The sequence below is a fragment of the Peromyscus californicus genome, unplaced genomic scaffold (genome assembly GCF_007827085.1).
Source record: "Peromyscus californicus insignis strain IS unplaced genomic scaffold, ASM782708v3 Scaffold_3__1_contigs__length_106647218, whole genome shotgun sequence".
Classification (NCBI taxonomy): domain Eukaryota; kingdom Metazoa; phylum Chordata; class Mammalia; order Rodentia; family Cricetidae; genus Peromyscus; species Peromyscus californicus.
The window spans coordinates 46,295,250-46,312,620 of NW_026294551.1; the positions used below are offsets into that span (position 1 = coordinate 46,295,250).

At 45.9% G+C, this 17,371-nt stretch overlaps 1 long non-coding RNA gene across 1 annotated transcript; it reads left to right on the forward strand.

Annotated features, from left to right (window-relative positions):
- Positions 1-6,729: 6,729 nt before the first annotated feature.
- LOC128122108 (uncharacterized) lies at positions 6,730-9,144 on the forward strand. Its single transcript, XR_008222336.1, has 2 exons — positions 6,730-8,178; positions 8,263-9,144. It is a non-coding gene; the product is annotated as an uncharacterized LOC128122108 (long non-coding RNA).
- Positions 9,145-17,371: the final 8,227 nt, after the last annotated feature.

Sequence of the window (17,371 nt, forward strand, 5' to 3'; positions counted from 1 at the left end):
TTTTTCTGTGCTAGCTTTTCTAATACATATTACTCTGTTTTTAATTTTAAAAACAACAACAAAAGGTTTTCAGTTGCTTGTGTCTCCGTAGGAGGTAAGCAAGCAGAAGCCAAGAACTGGGCTTTAGTCACTGGTGGAGCCTGATGACCGGCGGGCCTCATAGCTGGACTCCTCACAGCACCAGGCTCTCCACATCCAAAGAAGGCTTGCTTTCAGCCACGAGATTGGATGTGAATAAAAATAATTCTTGTCCTTTTATTTAACACTTGTGATGAGAAATCAGCTGTCCTTGGCTGATACTCTGTGATCTAGATTCTACTCTGTGTCCCTAACTCTTGGCCATCAAGAAAAATTCATTTTGCACCAGTTCTGTAAGATGCTGGTAGTCCAGCTTCATCATGGTTGAGGTTGTCTGAAATGGAGAGCGCTCTAGAAAGAACGTGTCTTTTCGGTTTCCCTGTGAGCACTGGGTCAGCTATACGACCGGGAATACATCAAGAGTGCAGGCCTTGCACCGAAGAGCTGGTCAGTGTTTATTTTTACTTCCACTGGCTTAATATTTGCTTCTACACGATAAAATTGCGTTTCCACTCGATGACAGACAAACAGCCAGTGTCTGTCACTGCCCCTAGTGGTCCCTCATCATGTGAAGGTTAATACTAGGAACTGAGGGAGGGGACTGTGGCTCTCAGTGAAGTCTGCTCATGAGCCACACGTGAGAAGACACTGAGGGGTGGCTCTCCATGTCATTCCAGTGACAGTGCCCTACAGCCTGTTCACAGGAACTCTGCCCTGTGAGGATCTGTTTATTCATTCCTCATCTGTTAGGGTCCTCTGCACCCCCAGGCCACAGTCTCATTGGTGAAGGGGCCTGGGACTCCTGTCTGCACCTGTTTATTGCTATGGACAGTGACAGAGTTGTAAAGGCTTTTGGAGGTTAGCCATTTCTCAGCACCTGAAATCGATAGCTTGTCTTACTGAACTAACAGATATTTTAAAGACCTCCGACATCTGTGCTCACCGAGAGAGAAGGCTGCTAGTCCCACTGGACTAGCCTCTGGCACCCTAGGCAATGAGAGGATGTTAGGGTGCAGCTCTTCACCCCCTCATGGTGTGGGGATGGTGCCACTGCACGGACTTGATATACTTAGTGCTCATGGGTAGATTGACATCCGGTCTGGGACTGACTGAGAGGAGAGGTTTGTCATTCTAGTGTTGAAGTGTTAGTACATTCTGGGTTTGAAAGGCATTTGATATATTTTTCTTAATTATGGGGTTTATTTTTCTAAGTATGGGTTAATCAGCTTGTTGACTGGGTATGCCCTTAAAAGGAAATTAAATTTCCCACTGTGGACCTTAAAGAATCAGGGAAATTTGTTAAATTCTCCTTGGGAGAACAGAACTTCTCTTCCCTGACATTTTATTATCTTTGATTTTTTCAAAGGGCCTTGATTGGTGGTTGTGCCTCAGCTAGACTTTGTGGAAGTTTGGTGGGTATATAGTGGGCATATATAAAACCTGAAGTATCCTAAATAAAGTTATTTATTTAAATATACTGCCAGTCTTCTACTGGTTTGATTACTTGGTTCATCCACTAAAGCCGATGAGGGAGAGTAAGCCAGGGCAGGGCCTGGTACCCGGTGGGCCACAGCACAGCACACAGCTGGGGCCGGGTGGGCTGCTCCAGTCGGCTGTGCTCAGATGAGCAGATAGAATTATGTTGCCTGTTTTCCTTTTGAGTAAACCAGTTCTTCCAAGGATGCCGAGAACACTCGCTGTAGAGGCTGGGGTCTGTAGCTGGGGTCTGACTGACCTCCCAGTGTGGTGCTCGAGAGGGAGGGGTGCTCCTTCCCTTCCGGTTCTGCCCTTTACAGGACCCTGTGGTAGCCTATAGGAACTTCAGTTTTATGACCTGTAACTTTTTAGGTTGTCTTCGTTTCTTCCCTTTGGGCTTACATACCCAGTTTTCAGGCTTAGGAGCTGGCAGTTAAGAAGTTCTGGTCAGAGCCTGAGGTCAGAGGCCTTTTTGATTTGTGATCCCAGTGAAATGCTGCTTCTTAGGAAAGATTTGTTCCTGTAGCCATCATTTTTACAGAATACCTTTTTTAAAAAAATAGTTTTAGTAACCATTCAAAACTTCCCACTTCACTAAAAGATAGAAAAAATGGAAACAAACAGGAAAAAATTCCAAGTGTGTGTTTGTCTTGAGAGTGACTCCTGCCTCAGCCTCTGAGAACCTTGGACCACCCACCATGCCTGGGCCCAACAGTAAGTTCCTACAGTTTTGTCTGGCTGTGTACCGGTGACTTAGTAAAGATGTTCACTAAGTTATTCCCGAGATCCACAACTGCAGCAGATTGCCTGCCCTGGCTGTCCCTGGACTTCAGTGATGCTGAAGGGTTCTCTGCCACCTGCATCAGTCACCTTTTATTTTTCCCTTCTCCTTGATACCAAATTTCCTTTTATTGAGAATGTCTTTCCCCTTTCTTTGGTACTCAGATCAAATGCGGGAATCTTGGAAGTTAAGAATGGAAACAGGGAAGGAAAGAACTACCTTGAGGATACCAGGTGCCTAGAACCAGATACTTACCTGAGCACCTCCCTGTTGGTGTGGATCTCTGGGTGGAAGTGCTCTCTGGTCCCGTGATGCTGTGGCCTGGGGCCATGGAGTTGAGTGACCTTGGTCTTCCCCCCCATCGCTACCCTGTCTCATTGCTGATGATCGGAACCTAAGGAAGTGGCTTTTAAGAATGGGCCTGACTGCCGGACGGTGGTGGCGCACGGCTTTAATCCCAGCACTCGGGAGGCAGAGCCAGGCGGATCTCTGTGAGTTCGAGGCCAGCCTGGGCTACCAAGTGAATTCCAGGAGAGGCGCAAAGCTACACAGAGAAACCCTGTCTCGAAAAACCAAAAAAAAAAAAAAAAAGAATGGGCCTGACCTTTCTGACTTTATCATCTGTCATTAACTAGACAAGATTTTTGGAAATTCACTGAGTTTTCAAACTTGTAATAGTAAGTTGTTGGGGTAAATGCTGTGCCCAGTCACTTGTAGTAAATGTGACAGAGCAGTCAAACCTACTCAAGTGATTGAGTGTGCTCCGTTCTCCTTTACAGTAGGTCTCCGAAAAGACGTGGAATTTCCCGAACTCGACTTGTTCATTCCTGTGTGTGCCCCCACAACCCTCCGGGGAATCAGGAACAAGAAGCAGGGTCTAAGCATGGTGTCTGGGTGAGAAGCTGGGGAGGCTGAGCCATGTCTTAAAGGATCTTTCTTTTTTTTCTTTTTTCTTTTTTTTTTTTGGCATCTGATCTAAAATTGTAGTACCAAAATATTTGTATCACACCCTAGTAGCTCTTAGAGATGGGAGCGGAATCAGTTCGGATCACACTTTATTCTGATGGAAGACGATTTCCTCATGAAAAATGCCATACTGATTTTTTTAAATCTGTTCTTTTCCAAATGCACTTTCTAATTTTTTGCTTTTAAAATTGCTTCTTGGAACCAATATTATTGTATTTGTACTTAATTTTTGTTCTCATCTAAATGTGCATTTTCTGACTGTCTAGAAGAAATTTTGTTATATAATTTAATAAATTAAATATCTCAGTAGTCATGCCTGTGGCTGTCTGTACTGGTGAGATAACCTTGAGCCACTCTGGGATTGTGACGTCACTGCTGTGTAGGATTTTTCAAGATGCCCCAAGCTTTTGAATGAACAGTTGGGTGGTGTTTGAGCTCAAGAATGAAAGAAGAGCTGGAGAGATGGCTCAGTGGTCAAGAGCACTGGCTGCTTTTCCAGAGGACCCAGGTTCAATTCCCAGCATATATGGTACAGACATACATGAAGGTAGCTTTACCTACACACAATTTTTTTTAATGAAGGAGAATATCTTTATCGTAACACGTCAGGGGTTATGACAAAAGTCTAAAGATGTGTATTTTAGTCAGAAACATATGCCCTCACCTCCTTAAATGACTGTTTGAACTTGATTCTCCAGAAAATGGAAATAGCTCATTTCCCAGTCTTGAACCAAATGTTCTTATTCATGTTTTCTGTCTCTTTTTAAGATAACACTGTCAGGGCTGCCTACAGCTCAATAGTACAGTACTCACTGAGCATGCAGGAGGCCCTGGCTTTGAGTCCCAGGGCCACAGAAATCAACTAACTACAGTATAAGGTATGCAGTCCGTGGAGGTAAAGTTCAGCCTTGTAAAGTGTACTGATGGCGTTTTAGTGTGCCAGTTCTCCAACTGCAAGACTGACCAGAGCATTGCCTCACGGCAGAGAGAAGCCCCACCCTCCACAGCAGCCCACGCTCCACAGTCCTTTGTATCTGACCACATTGTTCTCCTTTCTCAGCACTGCAGCCATTCCCTCCTGACCAGCATAGCTTCTAAAGTGCCACCTGCCTCTTCCTTGGGGACCTAATCTTCTTACAACCACTGTGTGCTGCCATGTGTGTGCACACTCCCATGTAGACACAGATAACGACCAGCACCTTCGTGCAGGTAGCCTTTCCATTCCATAGATAGGAAGCACAACTGGGGTTTTGCTCAGTCACTGAGTCTTGAGGGCTTGTTTTTCCCTGCACTGGGGGTGGAACCCAGGGTTTTGTGCATGCTAGGCAAGTTTTCAACCACCCAGCTATGTCCCCAGCTCTTGAGGGCTTTTGATGTCAAATATTAACACTAGTTTTACAGATCTTTTAACTCTAGCTGCCTGATTAAGAAATAAGGGAAATAAAAATCACTGATTTTGCTTAAAAGTAATCATTCAGAGTTTCATAGCCTTATGATTTCAAAGGCATGCCATTATCCAAGTGCTGTGAGAGGGCCCCATCTGTAAGTTACGTTCTTTATGAGTGCTGGTGGACTGCAGTGAAGTCAAAGGAAATGCTTAGGCCACTGACAGAGTGCACCTCCTCTCCACCCTCTCCCACCCTCACTCATAGCCCTGGCCAGCACCAAGGCCATCCAAGAGAGAAGGCAGAGGTACCCTTCTGAGGGTGAGTCCTCTGAAGGATGCTGGTGCCGCTTGCTCAACTCTTTCCTCACAAAAGGCCCTGAGCTTGGCCCAGGGCACCCTGGTCTCATAGCCAGAGATGTCTGGAAGCTCACTGAAGATGTTTGCCATCAGGACATTTTCCTTAGTGTGAAAGCTGGGAGAAAAGCAAGTGTCCTGAGGACAGATTGTGTGGCTGAGCTGTGACCAACAGGATTCTTCACCTTGGCTACAGTTCCTGGCTCAGCAGAGTTGCTCAGTGTGCAAATCTCTGTTCTATACTAACTCTCAGAAGACACTAGAACCTAAAAAGTCCAGGTGATGTAGTTTGAACTTCCTGCTTAGAAGAATTCCCATGATGGCTGGAAGACTTTGTTCCCTCCCGCCTGGTCCTTTGATAACTGTCACTCTGACACCCTGTGGTTTTCCATTTGCCTCCTTCAGAGATGTGGCTTCTAGCCATGATCGTTTATCTCAACCCATTTATTCTGTACATCTTCAAACACCCAACCTTTTGCAGAAATCTCTTATCTCTTGAGGAGCACACCAATGTGGTTGGTACCTGGTTTTAACCCAGTGACAATAGGTTAAGGTTTAACTAGTTGTCTCCTAAAAATGAGAGACCTCAAGGTGAAGATAGCATTCTGTATTTTTTCACCCTAGATTAAATAAGTCAACCATCCTCTCCATTTCCCTCTCCCCCTCATGGTCACAAACTGGAGCTGGTTCTCACTGCCTGACTGGCACCTGCTGTGGGCATGCCCTGCCTCTGTCTGTCGTCTTTGGCACCCTGCATGTAGCAGCCTGTCTTGGCTTTCTGAACACTGAATGACCTGTCAAGGCTATTGAAGAGCATCCCTAACCCCCTAGTGTCTAGCACAGTGTGTAAAGAAATGATAAAATTCCTTCCCTGGACAAGACAACAATGCCTACTCCTCCCTCCTGTGATCTCAACAACAGACTGAGGAACGATTCCTCCAAAGGTCTGCTTGTCTGTCCTGTTCGCTCTCCTCTCCCAAGCCATGGGTCTTGGGCTCTGGCCTGCTAGATGCTGCTCTTATGTCCTGCTCCCTGCTTCTGCACCTGCTGGCTTCTCATGCTTCCGCTCAACATGTCTCGTTCTGTTTGTACTGTCTCTGTTTGCTCCCTCCTGCCGCCGCCGCCGCTGCCACTGCCATGCCACAGCCCGGGAGGGATGGGGTCCCCTCTTTCCCGCCCGGCTGTGCTACTGCTCTGTTTCCCAGTTTTCTCTACAGCACCTTCTCTGCACTCTGGTGCACGAGGCGCCTCCGCTTGCCCCTGAACTGACAATGCCCAGCAGTGGGCTGGCCCGGTAAGAGCGGTGTCCAGCGCCACTGCCTCCGTCACCTTGGCCAGGAAACGTCTTTCATTCTTATGGACTCTTACATGCTGCTTTATACTGGAAACTCGTATTTTAGGATTTTAAGTTGGTCAGCTAACACTGTTTCCTTTGAAAACTTTTTGTTTGTTTTTCTGTTGGAATGCGTCAGTGGGGCTACAGTATGCTTGGCTTGTTTTTTAATTACGTGTTCCGTGTGTCTTGCTAACAGCTTGGCTATGCTCTCTAGCCGCTTGGGTTCAGATTTTATGATGACAGAGAAAGTTATTTATGCTGTTCTACCTCATTATGGAGAGAAAAAAAAAAGCTAAGAAATTTGGTATGGTTTAAGACCTAAAAAAAAAAAACCTTGTAATTCCAGATTTAAACTGCTCTGGAAAACACCACATGGTCTGCTCTGCCATGGTGAGGTGACCAGGTGGGCAGTCACCATCTTGACTAAGGTTAAAAGGAGAGTCATCACCTCACCACCATCTTTAGTAAGGGTGATGGGTCCACCAGGAGACATCAGGTCTTCGAATTATTTTGGATTAAATAGATTTCTATGTGATAATTCCTGTCCTGTCCTAAAAACAAGGTTTGTAAAAGATAGAATTTAAAAGAATGCTGGTTTACTGAGATATTAAAGCTGCACCTCTGTGTTCATGTACAGGGATGACTCTTGCTGGCAGCCAGATTGTGTAACCTAAGAATAAGCCCGTTGATATTGAAACTAAATTGTTTGCATTGTTGAAACTTGGTTTTGCCTTATATATCTTAGGACCACAGCTAAACGCCAGAGACTGAGATATTCCTATTTGATGATACCTAGTCTCTCTCCTTCTTTTACTAACATTAGTAAGCTGTAACTAATTGGGAAAATTGTATGTTCAGATTTACCTTATATATGCTCTCAAAGTTAAGCACAAACATTTGTCTAATTTAGATATACCTAAAAGATTTTGTTCCCCTGATCCTCAAATACCTTTAGAGATCTGAGAATATGGCATTTAATATGAAAGCTTTTTATGATAGAGAGACATGCCAGCTCCTGGCAGAATCCTGTATCTCCTCCAAGAAGATGGATGGCCACGGAAGAGCTGTCACCTGGAGGCTTGCTTTGGATGTGGCAACGCCAGCCACCGAGCAAAACACTACCTTTCACCCCAGCCGCTACCTAGATCCTGCCAGGACTGGATAACATGCGGCAAAGTCAAGGTGGGTCAGTCTCCCCAAATGCCTACTCCAAAAAAAAAATCTGTCAGATCTTCTGTGCTTAGCAGCTAAACTGGGACTTATGGCCCCTACCCCCCAACAACCATGTAGAGACTTGGGAGTGCCTAGGTAGCTGGAAAGCTGTCTCACTCCTGCTCATTTACTTGTCCTTCTCAGATCTGATGGTGTTTGATGACCAGGGTATTAATAGATTTGCCAGTTTTAGAGCTCTCCCCCCGCCCCTCCAACCCCAAGGCTACAAGCACCTTGGTAGCTCATTAGTAAGTTTCCTGTTAAAAGTACAGACAGATGTGCCTCATTCACAGACTTCATGGTACAGGATAAACTGGTTTCCAATGTAACTTCAGAGGTTCAAAGTTTTAGCATTGATAAATGCAGTTCTGATAAACTGATAGAGTACTGACTACAAACTATTTTCAGGAGTCCTTAAGTTTCTAGCCCTTTGCTATGACACCAAGATATAAATCTGTTGCAGTTGTTTTAGACACCTGCAGGTTCCGGCACAGGTCCGCCCCTCCTGCCATACTCATGCCAAGGCCAACCCACAAGGGGTCCTGCAGATATGCCAGCCCCTGTACCAGCTCTGAAGACACTAACCAGGTGAGTACTGGCAGGAACCTAACTTCACCTACATGCCCACTTATAAAAACTCTGTTATCTCCTAACTTACTAACACTTTTACAGGATGGAAAGAAGCACTTCCCATCTCCAGAAAAACAGCAAATGTGACGGCTCCTGTACCCCCGGAACACATCACCCCTCGATTTGGTGTGCCATCCCTCCAAGCTCCTGGGACTTCACTGCTGGTACCACCACTCCAGACTCAAGAGCATATCAACTCTTTCGTCTGGCTCATTCACCCTTGCCTCTTCTGTACAACCAGGGCACATCTCCATTTCATTCTCTCCGACAGTTATCACTCTTCCCATGGCTAGCCCAGCTCATGGGCCCATGATAACAATCTATTTTTTCTCCTAGCAGCCTGCCTTCTCAGTTCCCTCAAGGAACAGATGCCTGAGTTCTCCATGATGACAGCTAACTGAGTGCTTCTTCACTCACACCTCCCTCTGTGCATGACCCTAACTCCCAACTTCCCTCTTCCCACTTCGTCCCAAGTCAGCAGGAAGCAGTCTCAAGAACTCAGCTCCCCATTCCCACCTCACGTGCTACCCGATTCTAACTCCTCACCTTTTAATAATAAACAAAAGGGGAAATATTAGCATTTAGATGTTACCTGGCCAACCCTTTGGGAACCTAGCCAGTAGGCAGGCAGTACCTTGGCCCGCTCAGGGTCCTGACAATGTCCTCCTACATAGCCCCATTTGCATAGCCCATTTGTACATATTCTAAGCCTGCTTTAAGAGGTGGGCTCTGCCCACCTTTCTCTCTCTCTCTTCCTTTCTCTTCCCATGAGGCTGCTCCTGCACCTTCTCTCTTCCCCCTTTCCATCTCTTCTCTTCCCTCTTCCTCTCTCATTCCTCCTCTCTCCTCAGCCTTTATCTCCAGAGGTGCACTCTGCATCCCTTCCCTTCCCTTCCCTTAATAAAATCCTCTGTGAGTGCTGTCTGCATGGTGTGAGTGACTTTCTGCCTTGCCCTTTGGCTCCCGCCCGCCTGCCAAGGCCACTGCCCACCGTTTTTAAATACAACAGTGGCAAATGTATGCCTGAGTATTTAAGAAATGCTAAGCTGTTCTTCAGCTTGTGCCATGTCACACGGGGAGCCCCAGTTCACCCCCATCCTCACCAGTGTTTAGTCTAATCTCAAGTTTGAGACCTTATGTAAGATGTGTGATGACAGCCCATTGTGCCTTTGTTTGAATTTCTGTTTGCTGTGGATGTTGGGTTTTTGTTTTTATGAGTTTACTTATCACCTACATATCTGTTTTTGATAAAAATAACTGTTCAAGTATGTAGCTAGAGTTTTCCTTCCTGGCTCACAGTCAGGACAAATCTCTGTCACCGGCCAGTCCCACAGCTGCTCAGACCCAACCAAGTAAACACAGAGACTTATATTGCTTACAAACTGTATGGCTGTGGCAGGCTTCTTGCTAACTGTTCTTATATCTTAAATTAATCCATTTCTATAAATCTATACCTTGCCACATGGCTCGTGGCTTACCGGCATCTTCACATGCTGCTTGTCATGGCGGCAGCTGGCAGTGTCTCCCTCTGCCTTCCTGTTATCTCAGTTCTCCTCTCTGTTAGTCCCGCCTATACTTCCTGGCTGGCCACTGGCCAATCAGTGTTTTATTTATTGACCAATCAGAGCAATTTGACATACACAGACCATCCCACAGCACAAGTACATTATATCAGTCTGGCCTTGAACTCACAGAGATCAGCCTGCCTCTTCCTCCTGAGTGTTGGGATTAAAGGTGTGCACCATCACAGCCTGCTTGACTGTTCAAATATTTTACTCGTTTTCACCGATTGTTTTATATGTAGACTATTGAGAAAGATATTCGAGAAAATGGTTTTCAAAGTGACCTGGGGGAAAGAATGACAGGCTGGAAGTCACAGACAGACAGGAAGGATTTGATTCTATATACAACACAGATAGTATTTTTTTAATAATCTAAATTAGATACATTTTAACTTTAATTTTTTTTAAATTTTGTATGTACGAGTATCTTGCCTGCATGTATGTCTGTGCACCATGTTTGTGCAGTGCCTGAAAATGCAGGAAGAGGGCATCATATCCCTGGAACTGGAGTTACAGAGGGCTGTGGACAACCATCTGGGTAACGGGAACCAAATTCTGGTCCAGTGCAAAAGTAATAAGTGCTCTTAACCACTGAGCTCTCTCTCTCTCTCTCTCTCTCTCTCTCTCTCTCTCTCTCTCTCCCCTCCCTCCCTCCCTCCCTCCCTCTCTCCCTCTCCCCCCCAGCCTCCTAAATTACATTTTTATAAAAAGAAATAGGCTGCTTTGAAAACATCAGTATTGAAGGCATGTCTCCTAATGGATGTATAGAGGTTGCCTGCTTAGCCAAGAGCGCTTCAGAAACTCCTCACTGGTAGGAAATTGGAGCGCTGAGCCATTAATGGAACCGTGAACATCTTGCATCCGATTGTTTTCAATCATTTATGGTGCTGCCCAGTTGGCAGATGTCTGAGCTAGGATTCCTCTAAGCAGGACCTAGTATTTGTACTGAAGGAATGATGTTCCTGTGATGTCCTGACCTGTCCCTGCTGAAGATGACCTCCGAAATCTCAGAGACCCAGTTTGCTTCGACTTAAAAAAATAATAATAAAATAAAACATGTTGGGTTGTTGCCCCTCTGCTTCCTGCCTGGGGCATGATACAGGTTTACAGAGGTGACAGATCTGGGAAGGTGTAGGAGACCTTGAATAGGCAAGGACCTCATCCAAGAAAGCAAAGGAGAATTCACAGGGACTCTTTTCTGGCCCTGCTCTTTGATCCAATCCATTAATTAACTAGTTCATAAAATTTTCACATAAATTAAAATTCATCTCCTAGACTGAGTCCTTTTTATTTTCCTTGAGACAGGCCCTCATGGAGCCCAAAGCTCCCTGTAATCTGTTGAAAATGGCAAGCTCTTGTGGACCAGATTACATTTTTCCAACAAAAAAGTAGTGTTTATTCATGACAGAATACATGGACTGAGTAGAAAAGGGGGGAAAAAAAGATGTATTTCCCAATATTTTTAAATTTTATTTTGTTGTATGGGTGGGTGGATTGCCTGCAAGTATGTCTGTACATCATAGCACCCAAAGAAGCCAGAAGAGGGGTGCTGGATTCCCTGGAACTGGGGTTACAGATGCATGTGAGCTGCCATGGGAGTGCTGGGAATTGAACTGATTCCTCCGGAAGAGCATCCAGTGCCCTTAACCACGAAGCCATCTCTCCAGCCCTTTTACAAAATTGAATCGTATCATAAAAAATACCCCCCCCCCCCCCCCCCCCGGCTTCTCTCTCCCCCTTCCCTCCCTCTCCTCAGTGCCCAGCATCACAGCAGGACATGCTCACACAGCAGGGAGCTCCCTGCCACTGAGGAGCCCGGCCCCACACTGTGGCCTGTGGCCTGTGTCTTCACAGAACTTGATGCCCACAACTTTCCGAGCCATTAAGTCTTCATCTGCATCGTGTTTTGCAAAAGCTGCTCTGTTTCCTTCTGCAGATGGCCGAGCCTGATGAATTTTTCAAGTCTACACCCCCACCCCCACCCCACGCACTCTTTTAAACTATGGCTGCCAAGTTTTAGCCCATTATAAATAAATGAGCCGCACTGACTTTTCCATTTAAAAATCCCGAAAACAAATCATTCTGTGCACTCCTCCGCTGCTAAGTGCACAGCCTCTTCCTTTCACTCTGTCTGTTTCATGAATTGGACTGAGGGGCACTCTGCAGTTTCCTAATGAACGCTTAGCTATTTTTTGAACTTGAGGATATACTGACAAAGGCCAAGGAGGAGGACCTCCAAATGAGAAGATGAGCAAGGCCCCTTTTAAAGCAGGCCAGAAAGCCAGGTGTAATGATGCAGACTTGTAATTCCAGCACCTGGGGGTGCAGAGGCAGGAGGCTTGTCTTGAGTTCAAGGCTAACCTGGGCTACCATTGAATACAAGACTGTGTTGATTAATTAATTGGTTAATCAGTCAGACAAGTGGTCATTGTTACAGTAACTATTTAAAGGAATAGGCTCCTTTTAAACTCAAAGCCTCCAGCATTTGGGAAGTTGAAGTTAAAGGCTAGCCTGGGCTACATAGTAAAGCTTGTCACAAAAATAATTAAATAAAAATAAAAGACATACAGATAGTTGATGAAGTGTCTCGCATACCTGAAGCTCTGTGTTCAAGCCCCAGTACCACATTTGCCTGTAATCTGAGCACTCGGGAAATAGAGGCAGGAGGATCAGGAGTTTGGGGACATTATTGCTAGGTTGGTCAGTTGTTTCTTTGGTTAGTTAGTTGATTGTTGGTTTGGGTTTTTTAGTTTGTTTGTTGGGTGTGTGTGTGTGTGTGTGTGTGTGTGTGTGTGTGTGTGTGTGTGTGTGTGTGTGTGTGCATGTATGACAGGGTATTACTATGTAGCCAAGGCTGGCCTCTAATTTGTAGCAGTCCTCCCGCCTCTTCCTCCCAAGTGCTGACTTTAAGGTGTAAGCCACCATGTGGCGCTTAGGCTGCCTTTTACTCTCAAATCGGAACTGCTGTAAGCCATGCTGCTCTGAACATTCTAGAGAAGGGGTTATGTGAATATTCAGTCTCAGGCTATACTATTGACAGGTCTTTTTTTTTTTTTTTTTGGTTTTTTTCGAGACAGGGTTTCTCTGTGTAGCTTTGCGCCTTTCCTGGAACTCACTTGGTAGCCCAGGCTGGCCTCGAACTCACAGAGATCCGCCTGGCTCTGCCAGTGCTAGGATTAAAGGCGTGAGCCACCACCGCCCGGCTTTGACAGGTCTTTTTAAATGGCCGTCCCAGTCTCCATTTCAACCACCAATGAGTGAACATTCCAGTTCTGACATGCTCCAGTGGTTTCTTCCAGGAGCCATACTGTTGTGTTTTTCATGTTTAAGGCTCTTATTTTTCTGCAGTTGATTCCTGTCGATGATGTGAGGCAGGAGACAAGACTCCCTTTCCTATGGAGAGCCTTCCTGCCCTCACTGCACTGGACCAACCACTGTGCTGGGAATCCAGTAACTGTATATCCGTCTCCTCCTAGATGTTCCCATCCTTCTCACTGGTCTATTTTTCTACTCCTGAGCCACTACCACATTATCATAATTACTAAAATGGTATGATGTACCTTGACATGTAGGTGCATAAATCTTACAGATATGTTCATCTTGCCCAGGACTGTCTGGGCTACTTCTTGATCCTTTGCAATTTTATCTACATTTCAGAACATCATAGGTCCCTAGAAAACCTGCTGGATTCTGGTTTGGGTCTGCCTGCTTCTACAAATCAACTGGAGCACCAGCTCTGCAGTTTGGCCACTGACTAGCCACACACATGGTATTTCTCCCATTGCCTTAGATCTTGTTAATACTCCGGTGCCTTTCATTGGTGGAACTTGTGACAGGGTCCATGCACAGTCCCTTAATAGCCTGCCTGTCAATGGGGATAAGAGACAGGACATAAAACCATGGGCTTACAACTCATACTCACTAGGATGGCCACTACCAAAGGAAATAAATGATAAGGTCTGGTGATGATGTGGACAAACTAGAAGCCCTTGGACACTGGGGCCAGGGGTGATTCCAGTACTGGGGAGGCAGAGGCAGGCAGATCTCTGTGAGTTCAAGGCCAACTTGGTCTACAGAGCAAGATCCAGGACAGCCAGGCCCACAAGGTGAAACACCCTGTCTCAAAATAGATAAAATAAAATAGAATGCATTGTTGGGGGTGGTAGAGTGCTTGCCTAGCATGGACAAGGTGCTGGATTCAATCCCAATGCTGCAAAAAGTGATAAGAATAAATAAATTAGTTAAATTAACTTGAGACAGCTTAGTAGAGAAAAGTACTTGCCCCACAAGCCAGATGATCTGAATCCGAAGCCTGGGACCAGAACAGTCCTATTTGGTGGCACGTACCTGTTACCCCCATCACTTCTACAGGAGGATGGGAGGTGAAGACAGAAGTGTAGCAGGTTTTCTTGGACCAGCAGCTCCCAAATCATGACACAGAGACTTACTATGAATGTTCAGCCTTAGCTTAGGCTTATTTTTAGCTATCTTTTTTTTTTTTTAGCTTCAATTAACCCATTTCTCTTCATCTACATGCTGCCCCAAGGTTTATTTACCTCATCTATGTACTGTCCAACCTCCTTTCTTGCTTCCTCCCTGTCTGTCTGTCTGGCCCCCGGCTGGCTGCCCCCCCACTTGCTGGCCAGCTCCCCTTTTCTCTCTGCCTACCAGCCCCACCTATCCCTCCTTTGCCTAGCTATTGGCTGGTCAGCTTTTTATTAGACCAATCAGGTGCCTTAGGCAGGCACGATGAAACAGCAACACATCTTTACATAGTTAAATAAATGCAGCATAAACAAATGCAACACATCTTTACACAGTTAAACAGTTATTCTGTAACACAAACAAATGCAACACATCTTTACACAGTTAAGCACAGAAGTGTTACCTGGAGTGTGAAAAGTGACAGAAACAAGAGACCAGACCAACAAGGGCAAGGGAAATAACTCCTGCCCTGAGGTTCTCTCACCTCCACACTCAGGTCATGATGTGTGTGTGTGTGTGCATGTAAACACATACAAATAACAAATAAAAAATTAAATATTTAAAAATATTAGAAATAAAACACATAGTCATGAGGCTCAAATGAAAGGTATATGAATGTGAGCAGTAGATTCTCATAAAGCATTTCTTGTATGACTCTCTTTCTTTAGTTTTTTGAGACAAAGTCTCCCTGTCTAGCCTTGACTGACCTGAAACTCACTATGTAAGTCCAACTGGCTTCAAACTCGTAGAGATCCACTTGTCTCTGCCTCCTAAGTTCTGGGATTAAAGGTGTGTGCCACCACACCTGATGTAGGTGACTCTCTTAAAGAAAGTCTGGGGCCAGTGAGCTAGCTCTGTGGATAATGGAGCTTGCTGCCAAGGCTGATGGCCTGAGTTTGACCCCCAGGACCCACATGGTGGAAGGAGAGAACTGACTCTCACAAGTTGTCCTCTGACCTCTACATCCACACCATGGCAAGTACATGCCACACTCACCCAAATGCGCATACACACACACACACACACACACACACCACCACCACCACCACCACCACCACCACCACCACCATCACACAAATAAATGTAAAAAAAAAAAATAAAGAAAAGTTAAAGAAAATCAGAACTTTTGAGTGGAATGGCATCGACCATAGGGTAGTTGGTGAAAATGATCTGCGGCTCACGATGGGTGTGACTCCCGATGCCCATTACCTCCCTCTCCTCCACTGTGTAAGAGGGAGGACTGGTTCATCTCTGCTCTCCACCCACATACCCTGCCATGCCTTCATCCTGGGAGCTTCTTGATGTCACTGTGTCACTGAATCCCTCCTTCCATCAGAAAGAAGACTCCAAGGAGACTCCTTCCCTTGAAGGACCACGCGTCTATCAGAGGACGAGCCTCCAGGGCCGGCTTCCCCATCGTCTGCTTGGGGAGAAGCCTCTGGGTAAGGGAGGCAGGGCAGAGGACTCTGGGGTACCACCTGCTGCGTCACGAGTTCCTCAGGGACTCCCTTGGGCAGGCAGGACTCTGCCCCTGATTCGAATGGACCATTTGGGACCACTAATTAGGCCAGGACTGAGCTCCAAGCTGCTAGGAACATGAGCAGGAATCCAGGGATGAGAACACTAGGGCTTCTCATTAAAGTCGGGAACTGGGTTTGGTGGTACAAGCCTGGAAACCCAGCCCTCAGGAGGCTGAGGCAGGAGGATGAAAACCTTACCTAACAAATCAAAATAAAACCATTATTGGGCTGGGGTATAGCTTAATGCAAAAGCCTGTGCCTAGCATGCATAAAGCCCTGGGTTCAGCAACCACAACCAAAAGAAGAACCAAAGATATAGTGTGGAAGTAAATCCAGCCCAGATAGAGCTCTGACTGGGTAACAAATAGCTGTAGGTGACCAGAAAGGAGGCAGACAGCAATGGGGTTGACAGGGGAAGAAGCCTGACTGGGTGTGGTGTAGTGTGATGTGTGTGTGGCACGGGTGGGTGGGGGAGGCTGAAAGACCTATCTCTGCATTTCTTTTAAAGATTTATTTATTTGGGGGATGAAGAGGTGATTCAGCAGTTAAGGGCACTTGCAACTCTTGGAGAGGATCTATGTTCCGTTTCAAGCATCCGCATGGGCTCACAACCATCCGTAGCTCCAGTTCCAGGGGATCCAATGCCTTCTTCTGACCTCTACAGACATTAAACATCCATATAGTGCATGTGCATACATGTAGGCAAAACACTTATACACAACGACTTGTACCTGCGTCACTGCAAGGTCAGTGACATTGCTAAGCCACCGCCAGCCCCTGACCTAAGGATCTTAAATTAGAAGTCAGGGGTTCTCTGCTGGAGCATGGTCACCTCTTGGTGGCACCTGCCCATTTCAGTAACCATCTCTGAAGCCACTGAGAAATTTGTAGTCTTGAAAGAATGAGACCAAGAGCTATGGAAAGTTCTTTCTGAATTAGCAAGCATAATTAATACTTGTTTGAATGAGGTGATGAATGTATATAATTGAGGGAGTTTGGTCCACTCAGCCTCGATTGCATGTTTCCACAATTGCCTGTGTTTTATAGAGCTTTGCAGTTCAGATGGGCAAAGCCCACACACTACACCAGTCAGCCAGCCTCCTCGTCTTCACGTGTCATACAAGAACAAGGGTCACTCCATCTTAAAGTCCCTGGGAACTTTGCCTCAGTTAATGAATCAGCTGGCCAGCCCTGGCCCCTGAAGTCAGTCTGATGAACTGCATTTCCTCACCAGCCCAGACTAAGGCTCTCCACAGAGTCCCAGTTGCACAGGCACTTAGCTCTCTGAAACATCCTCACAGTTCCTTTGTAATTGAAAGCCTCTTTACAACACATCCTAGACTTCTGGTTTGATGTTTTCCCTAAGCAGTCCCTTTCATTATTGCATCTGCAGCTCCCATTCAACTCCACTGCTGACCAGCTGTGGAATCTCAAGTCCAGTGATCCTCTGTGATGTATGTACAGAACTACTGGGGGCCCAAGGATGGAGCCCCCCCACACACACACACAAGGTAGGGATTTGACAGGAGCCTGCTCCCATTTGGCTCCTCTCAGCAGAGTTCTTGGTAACATCTCACTGTAATA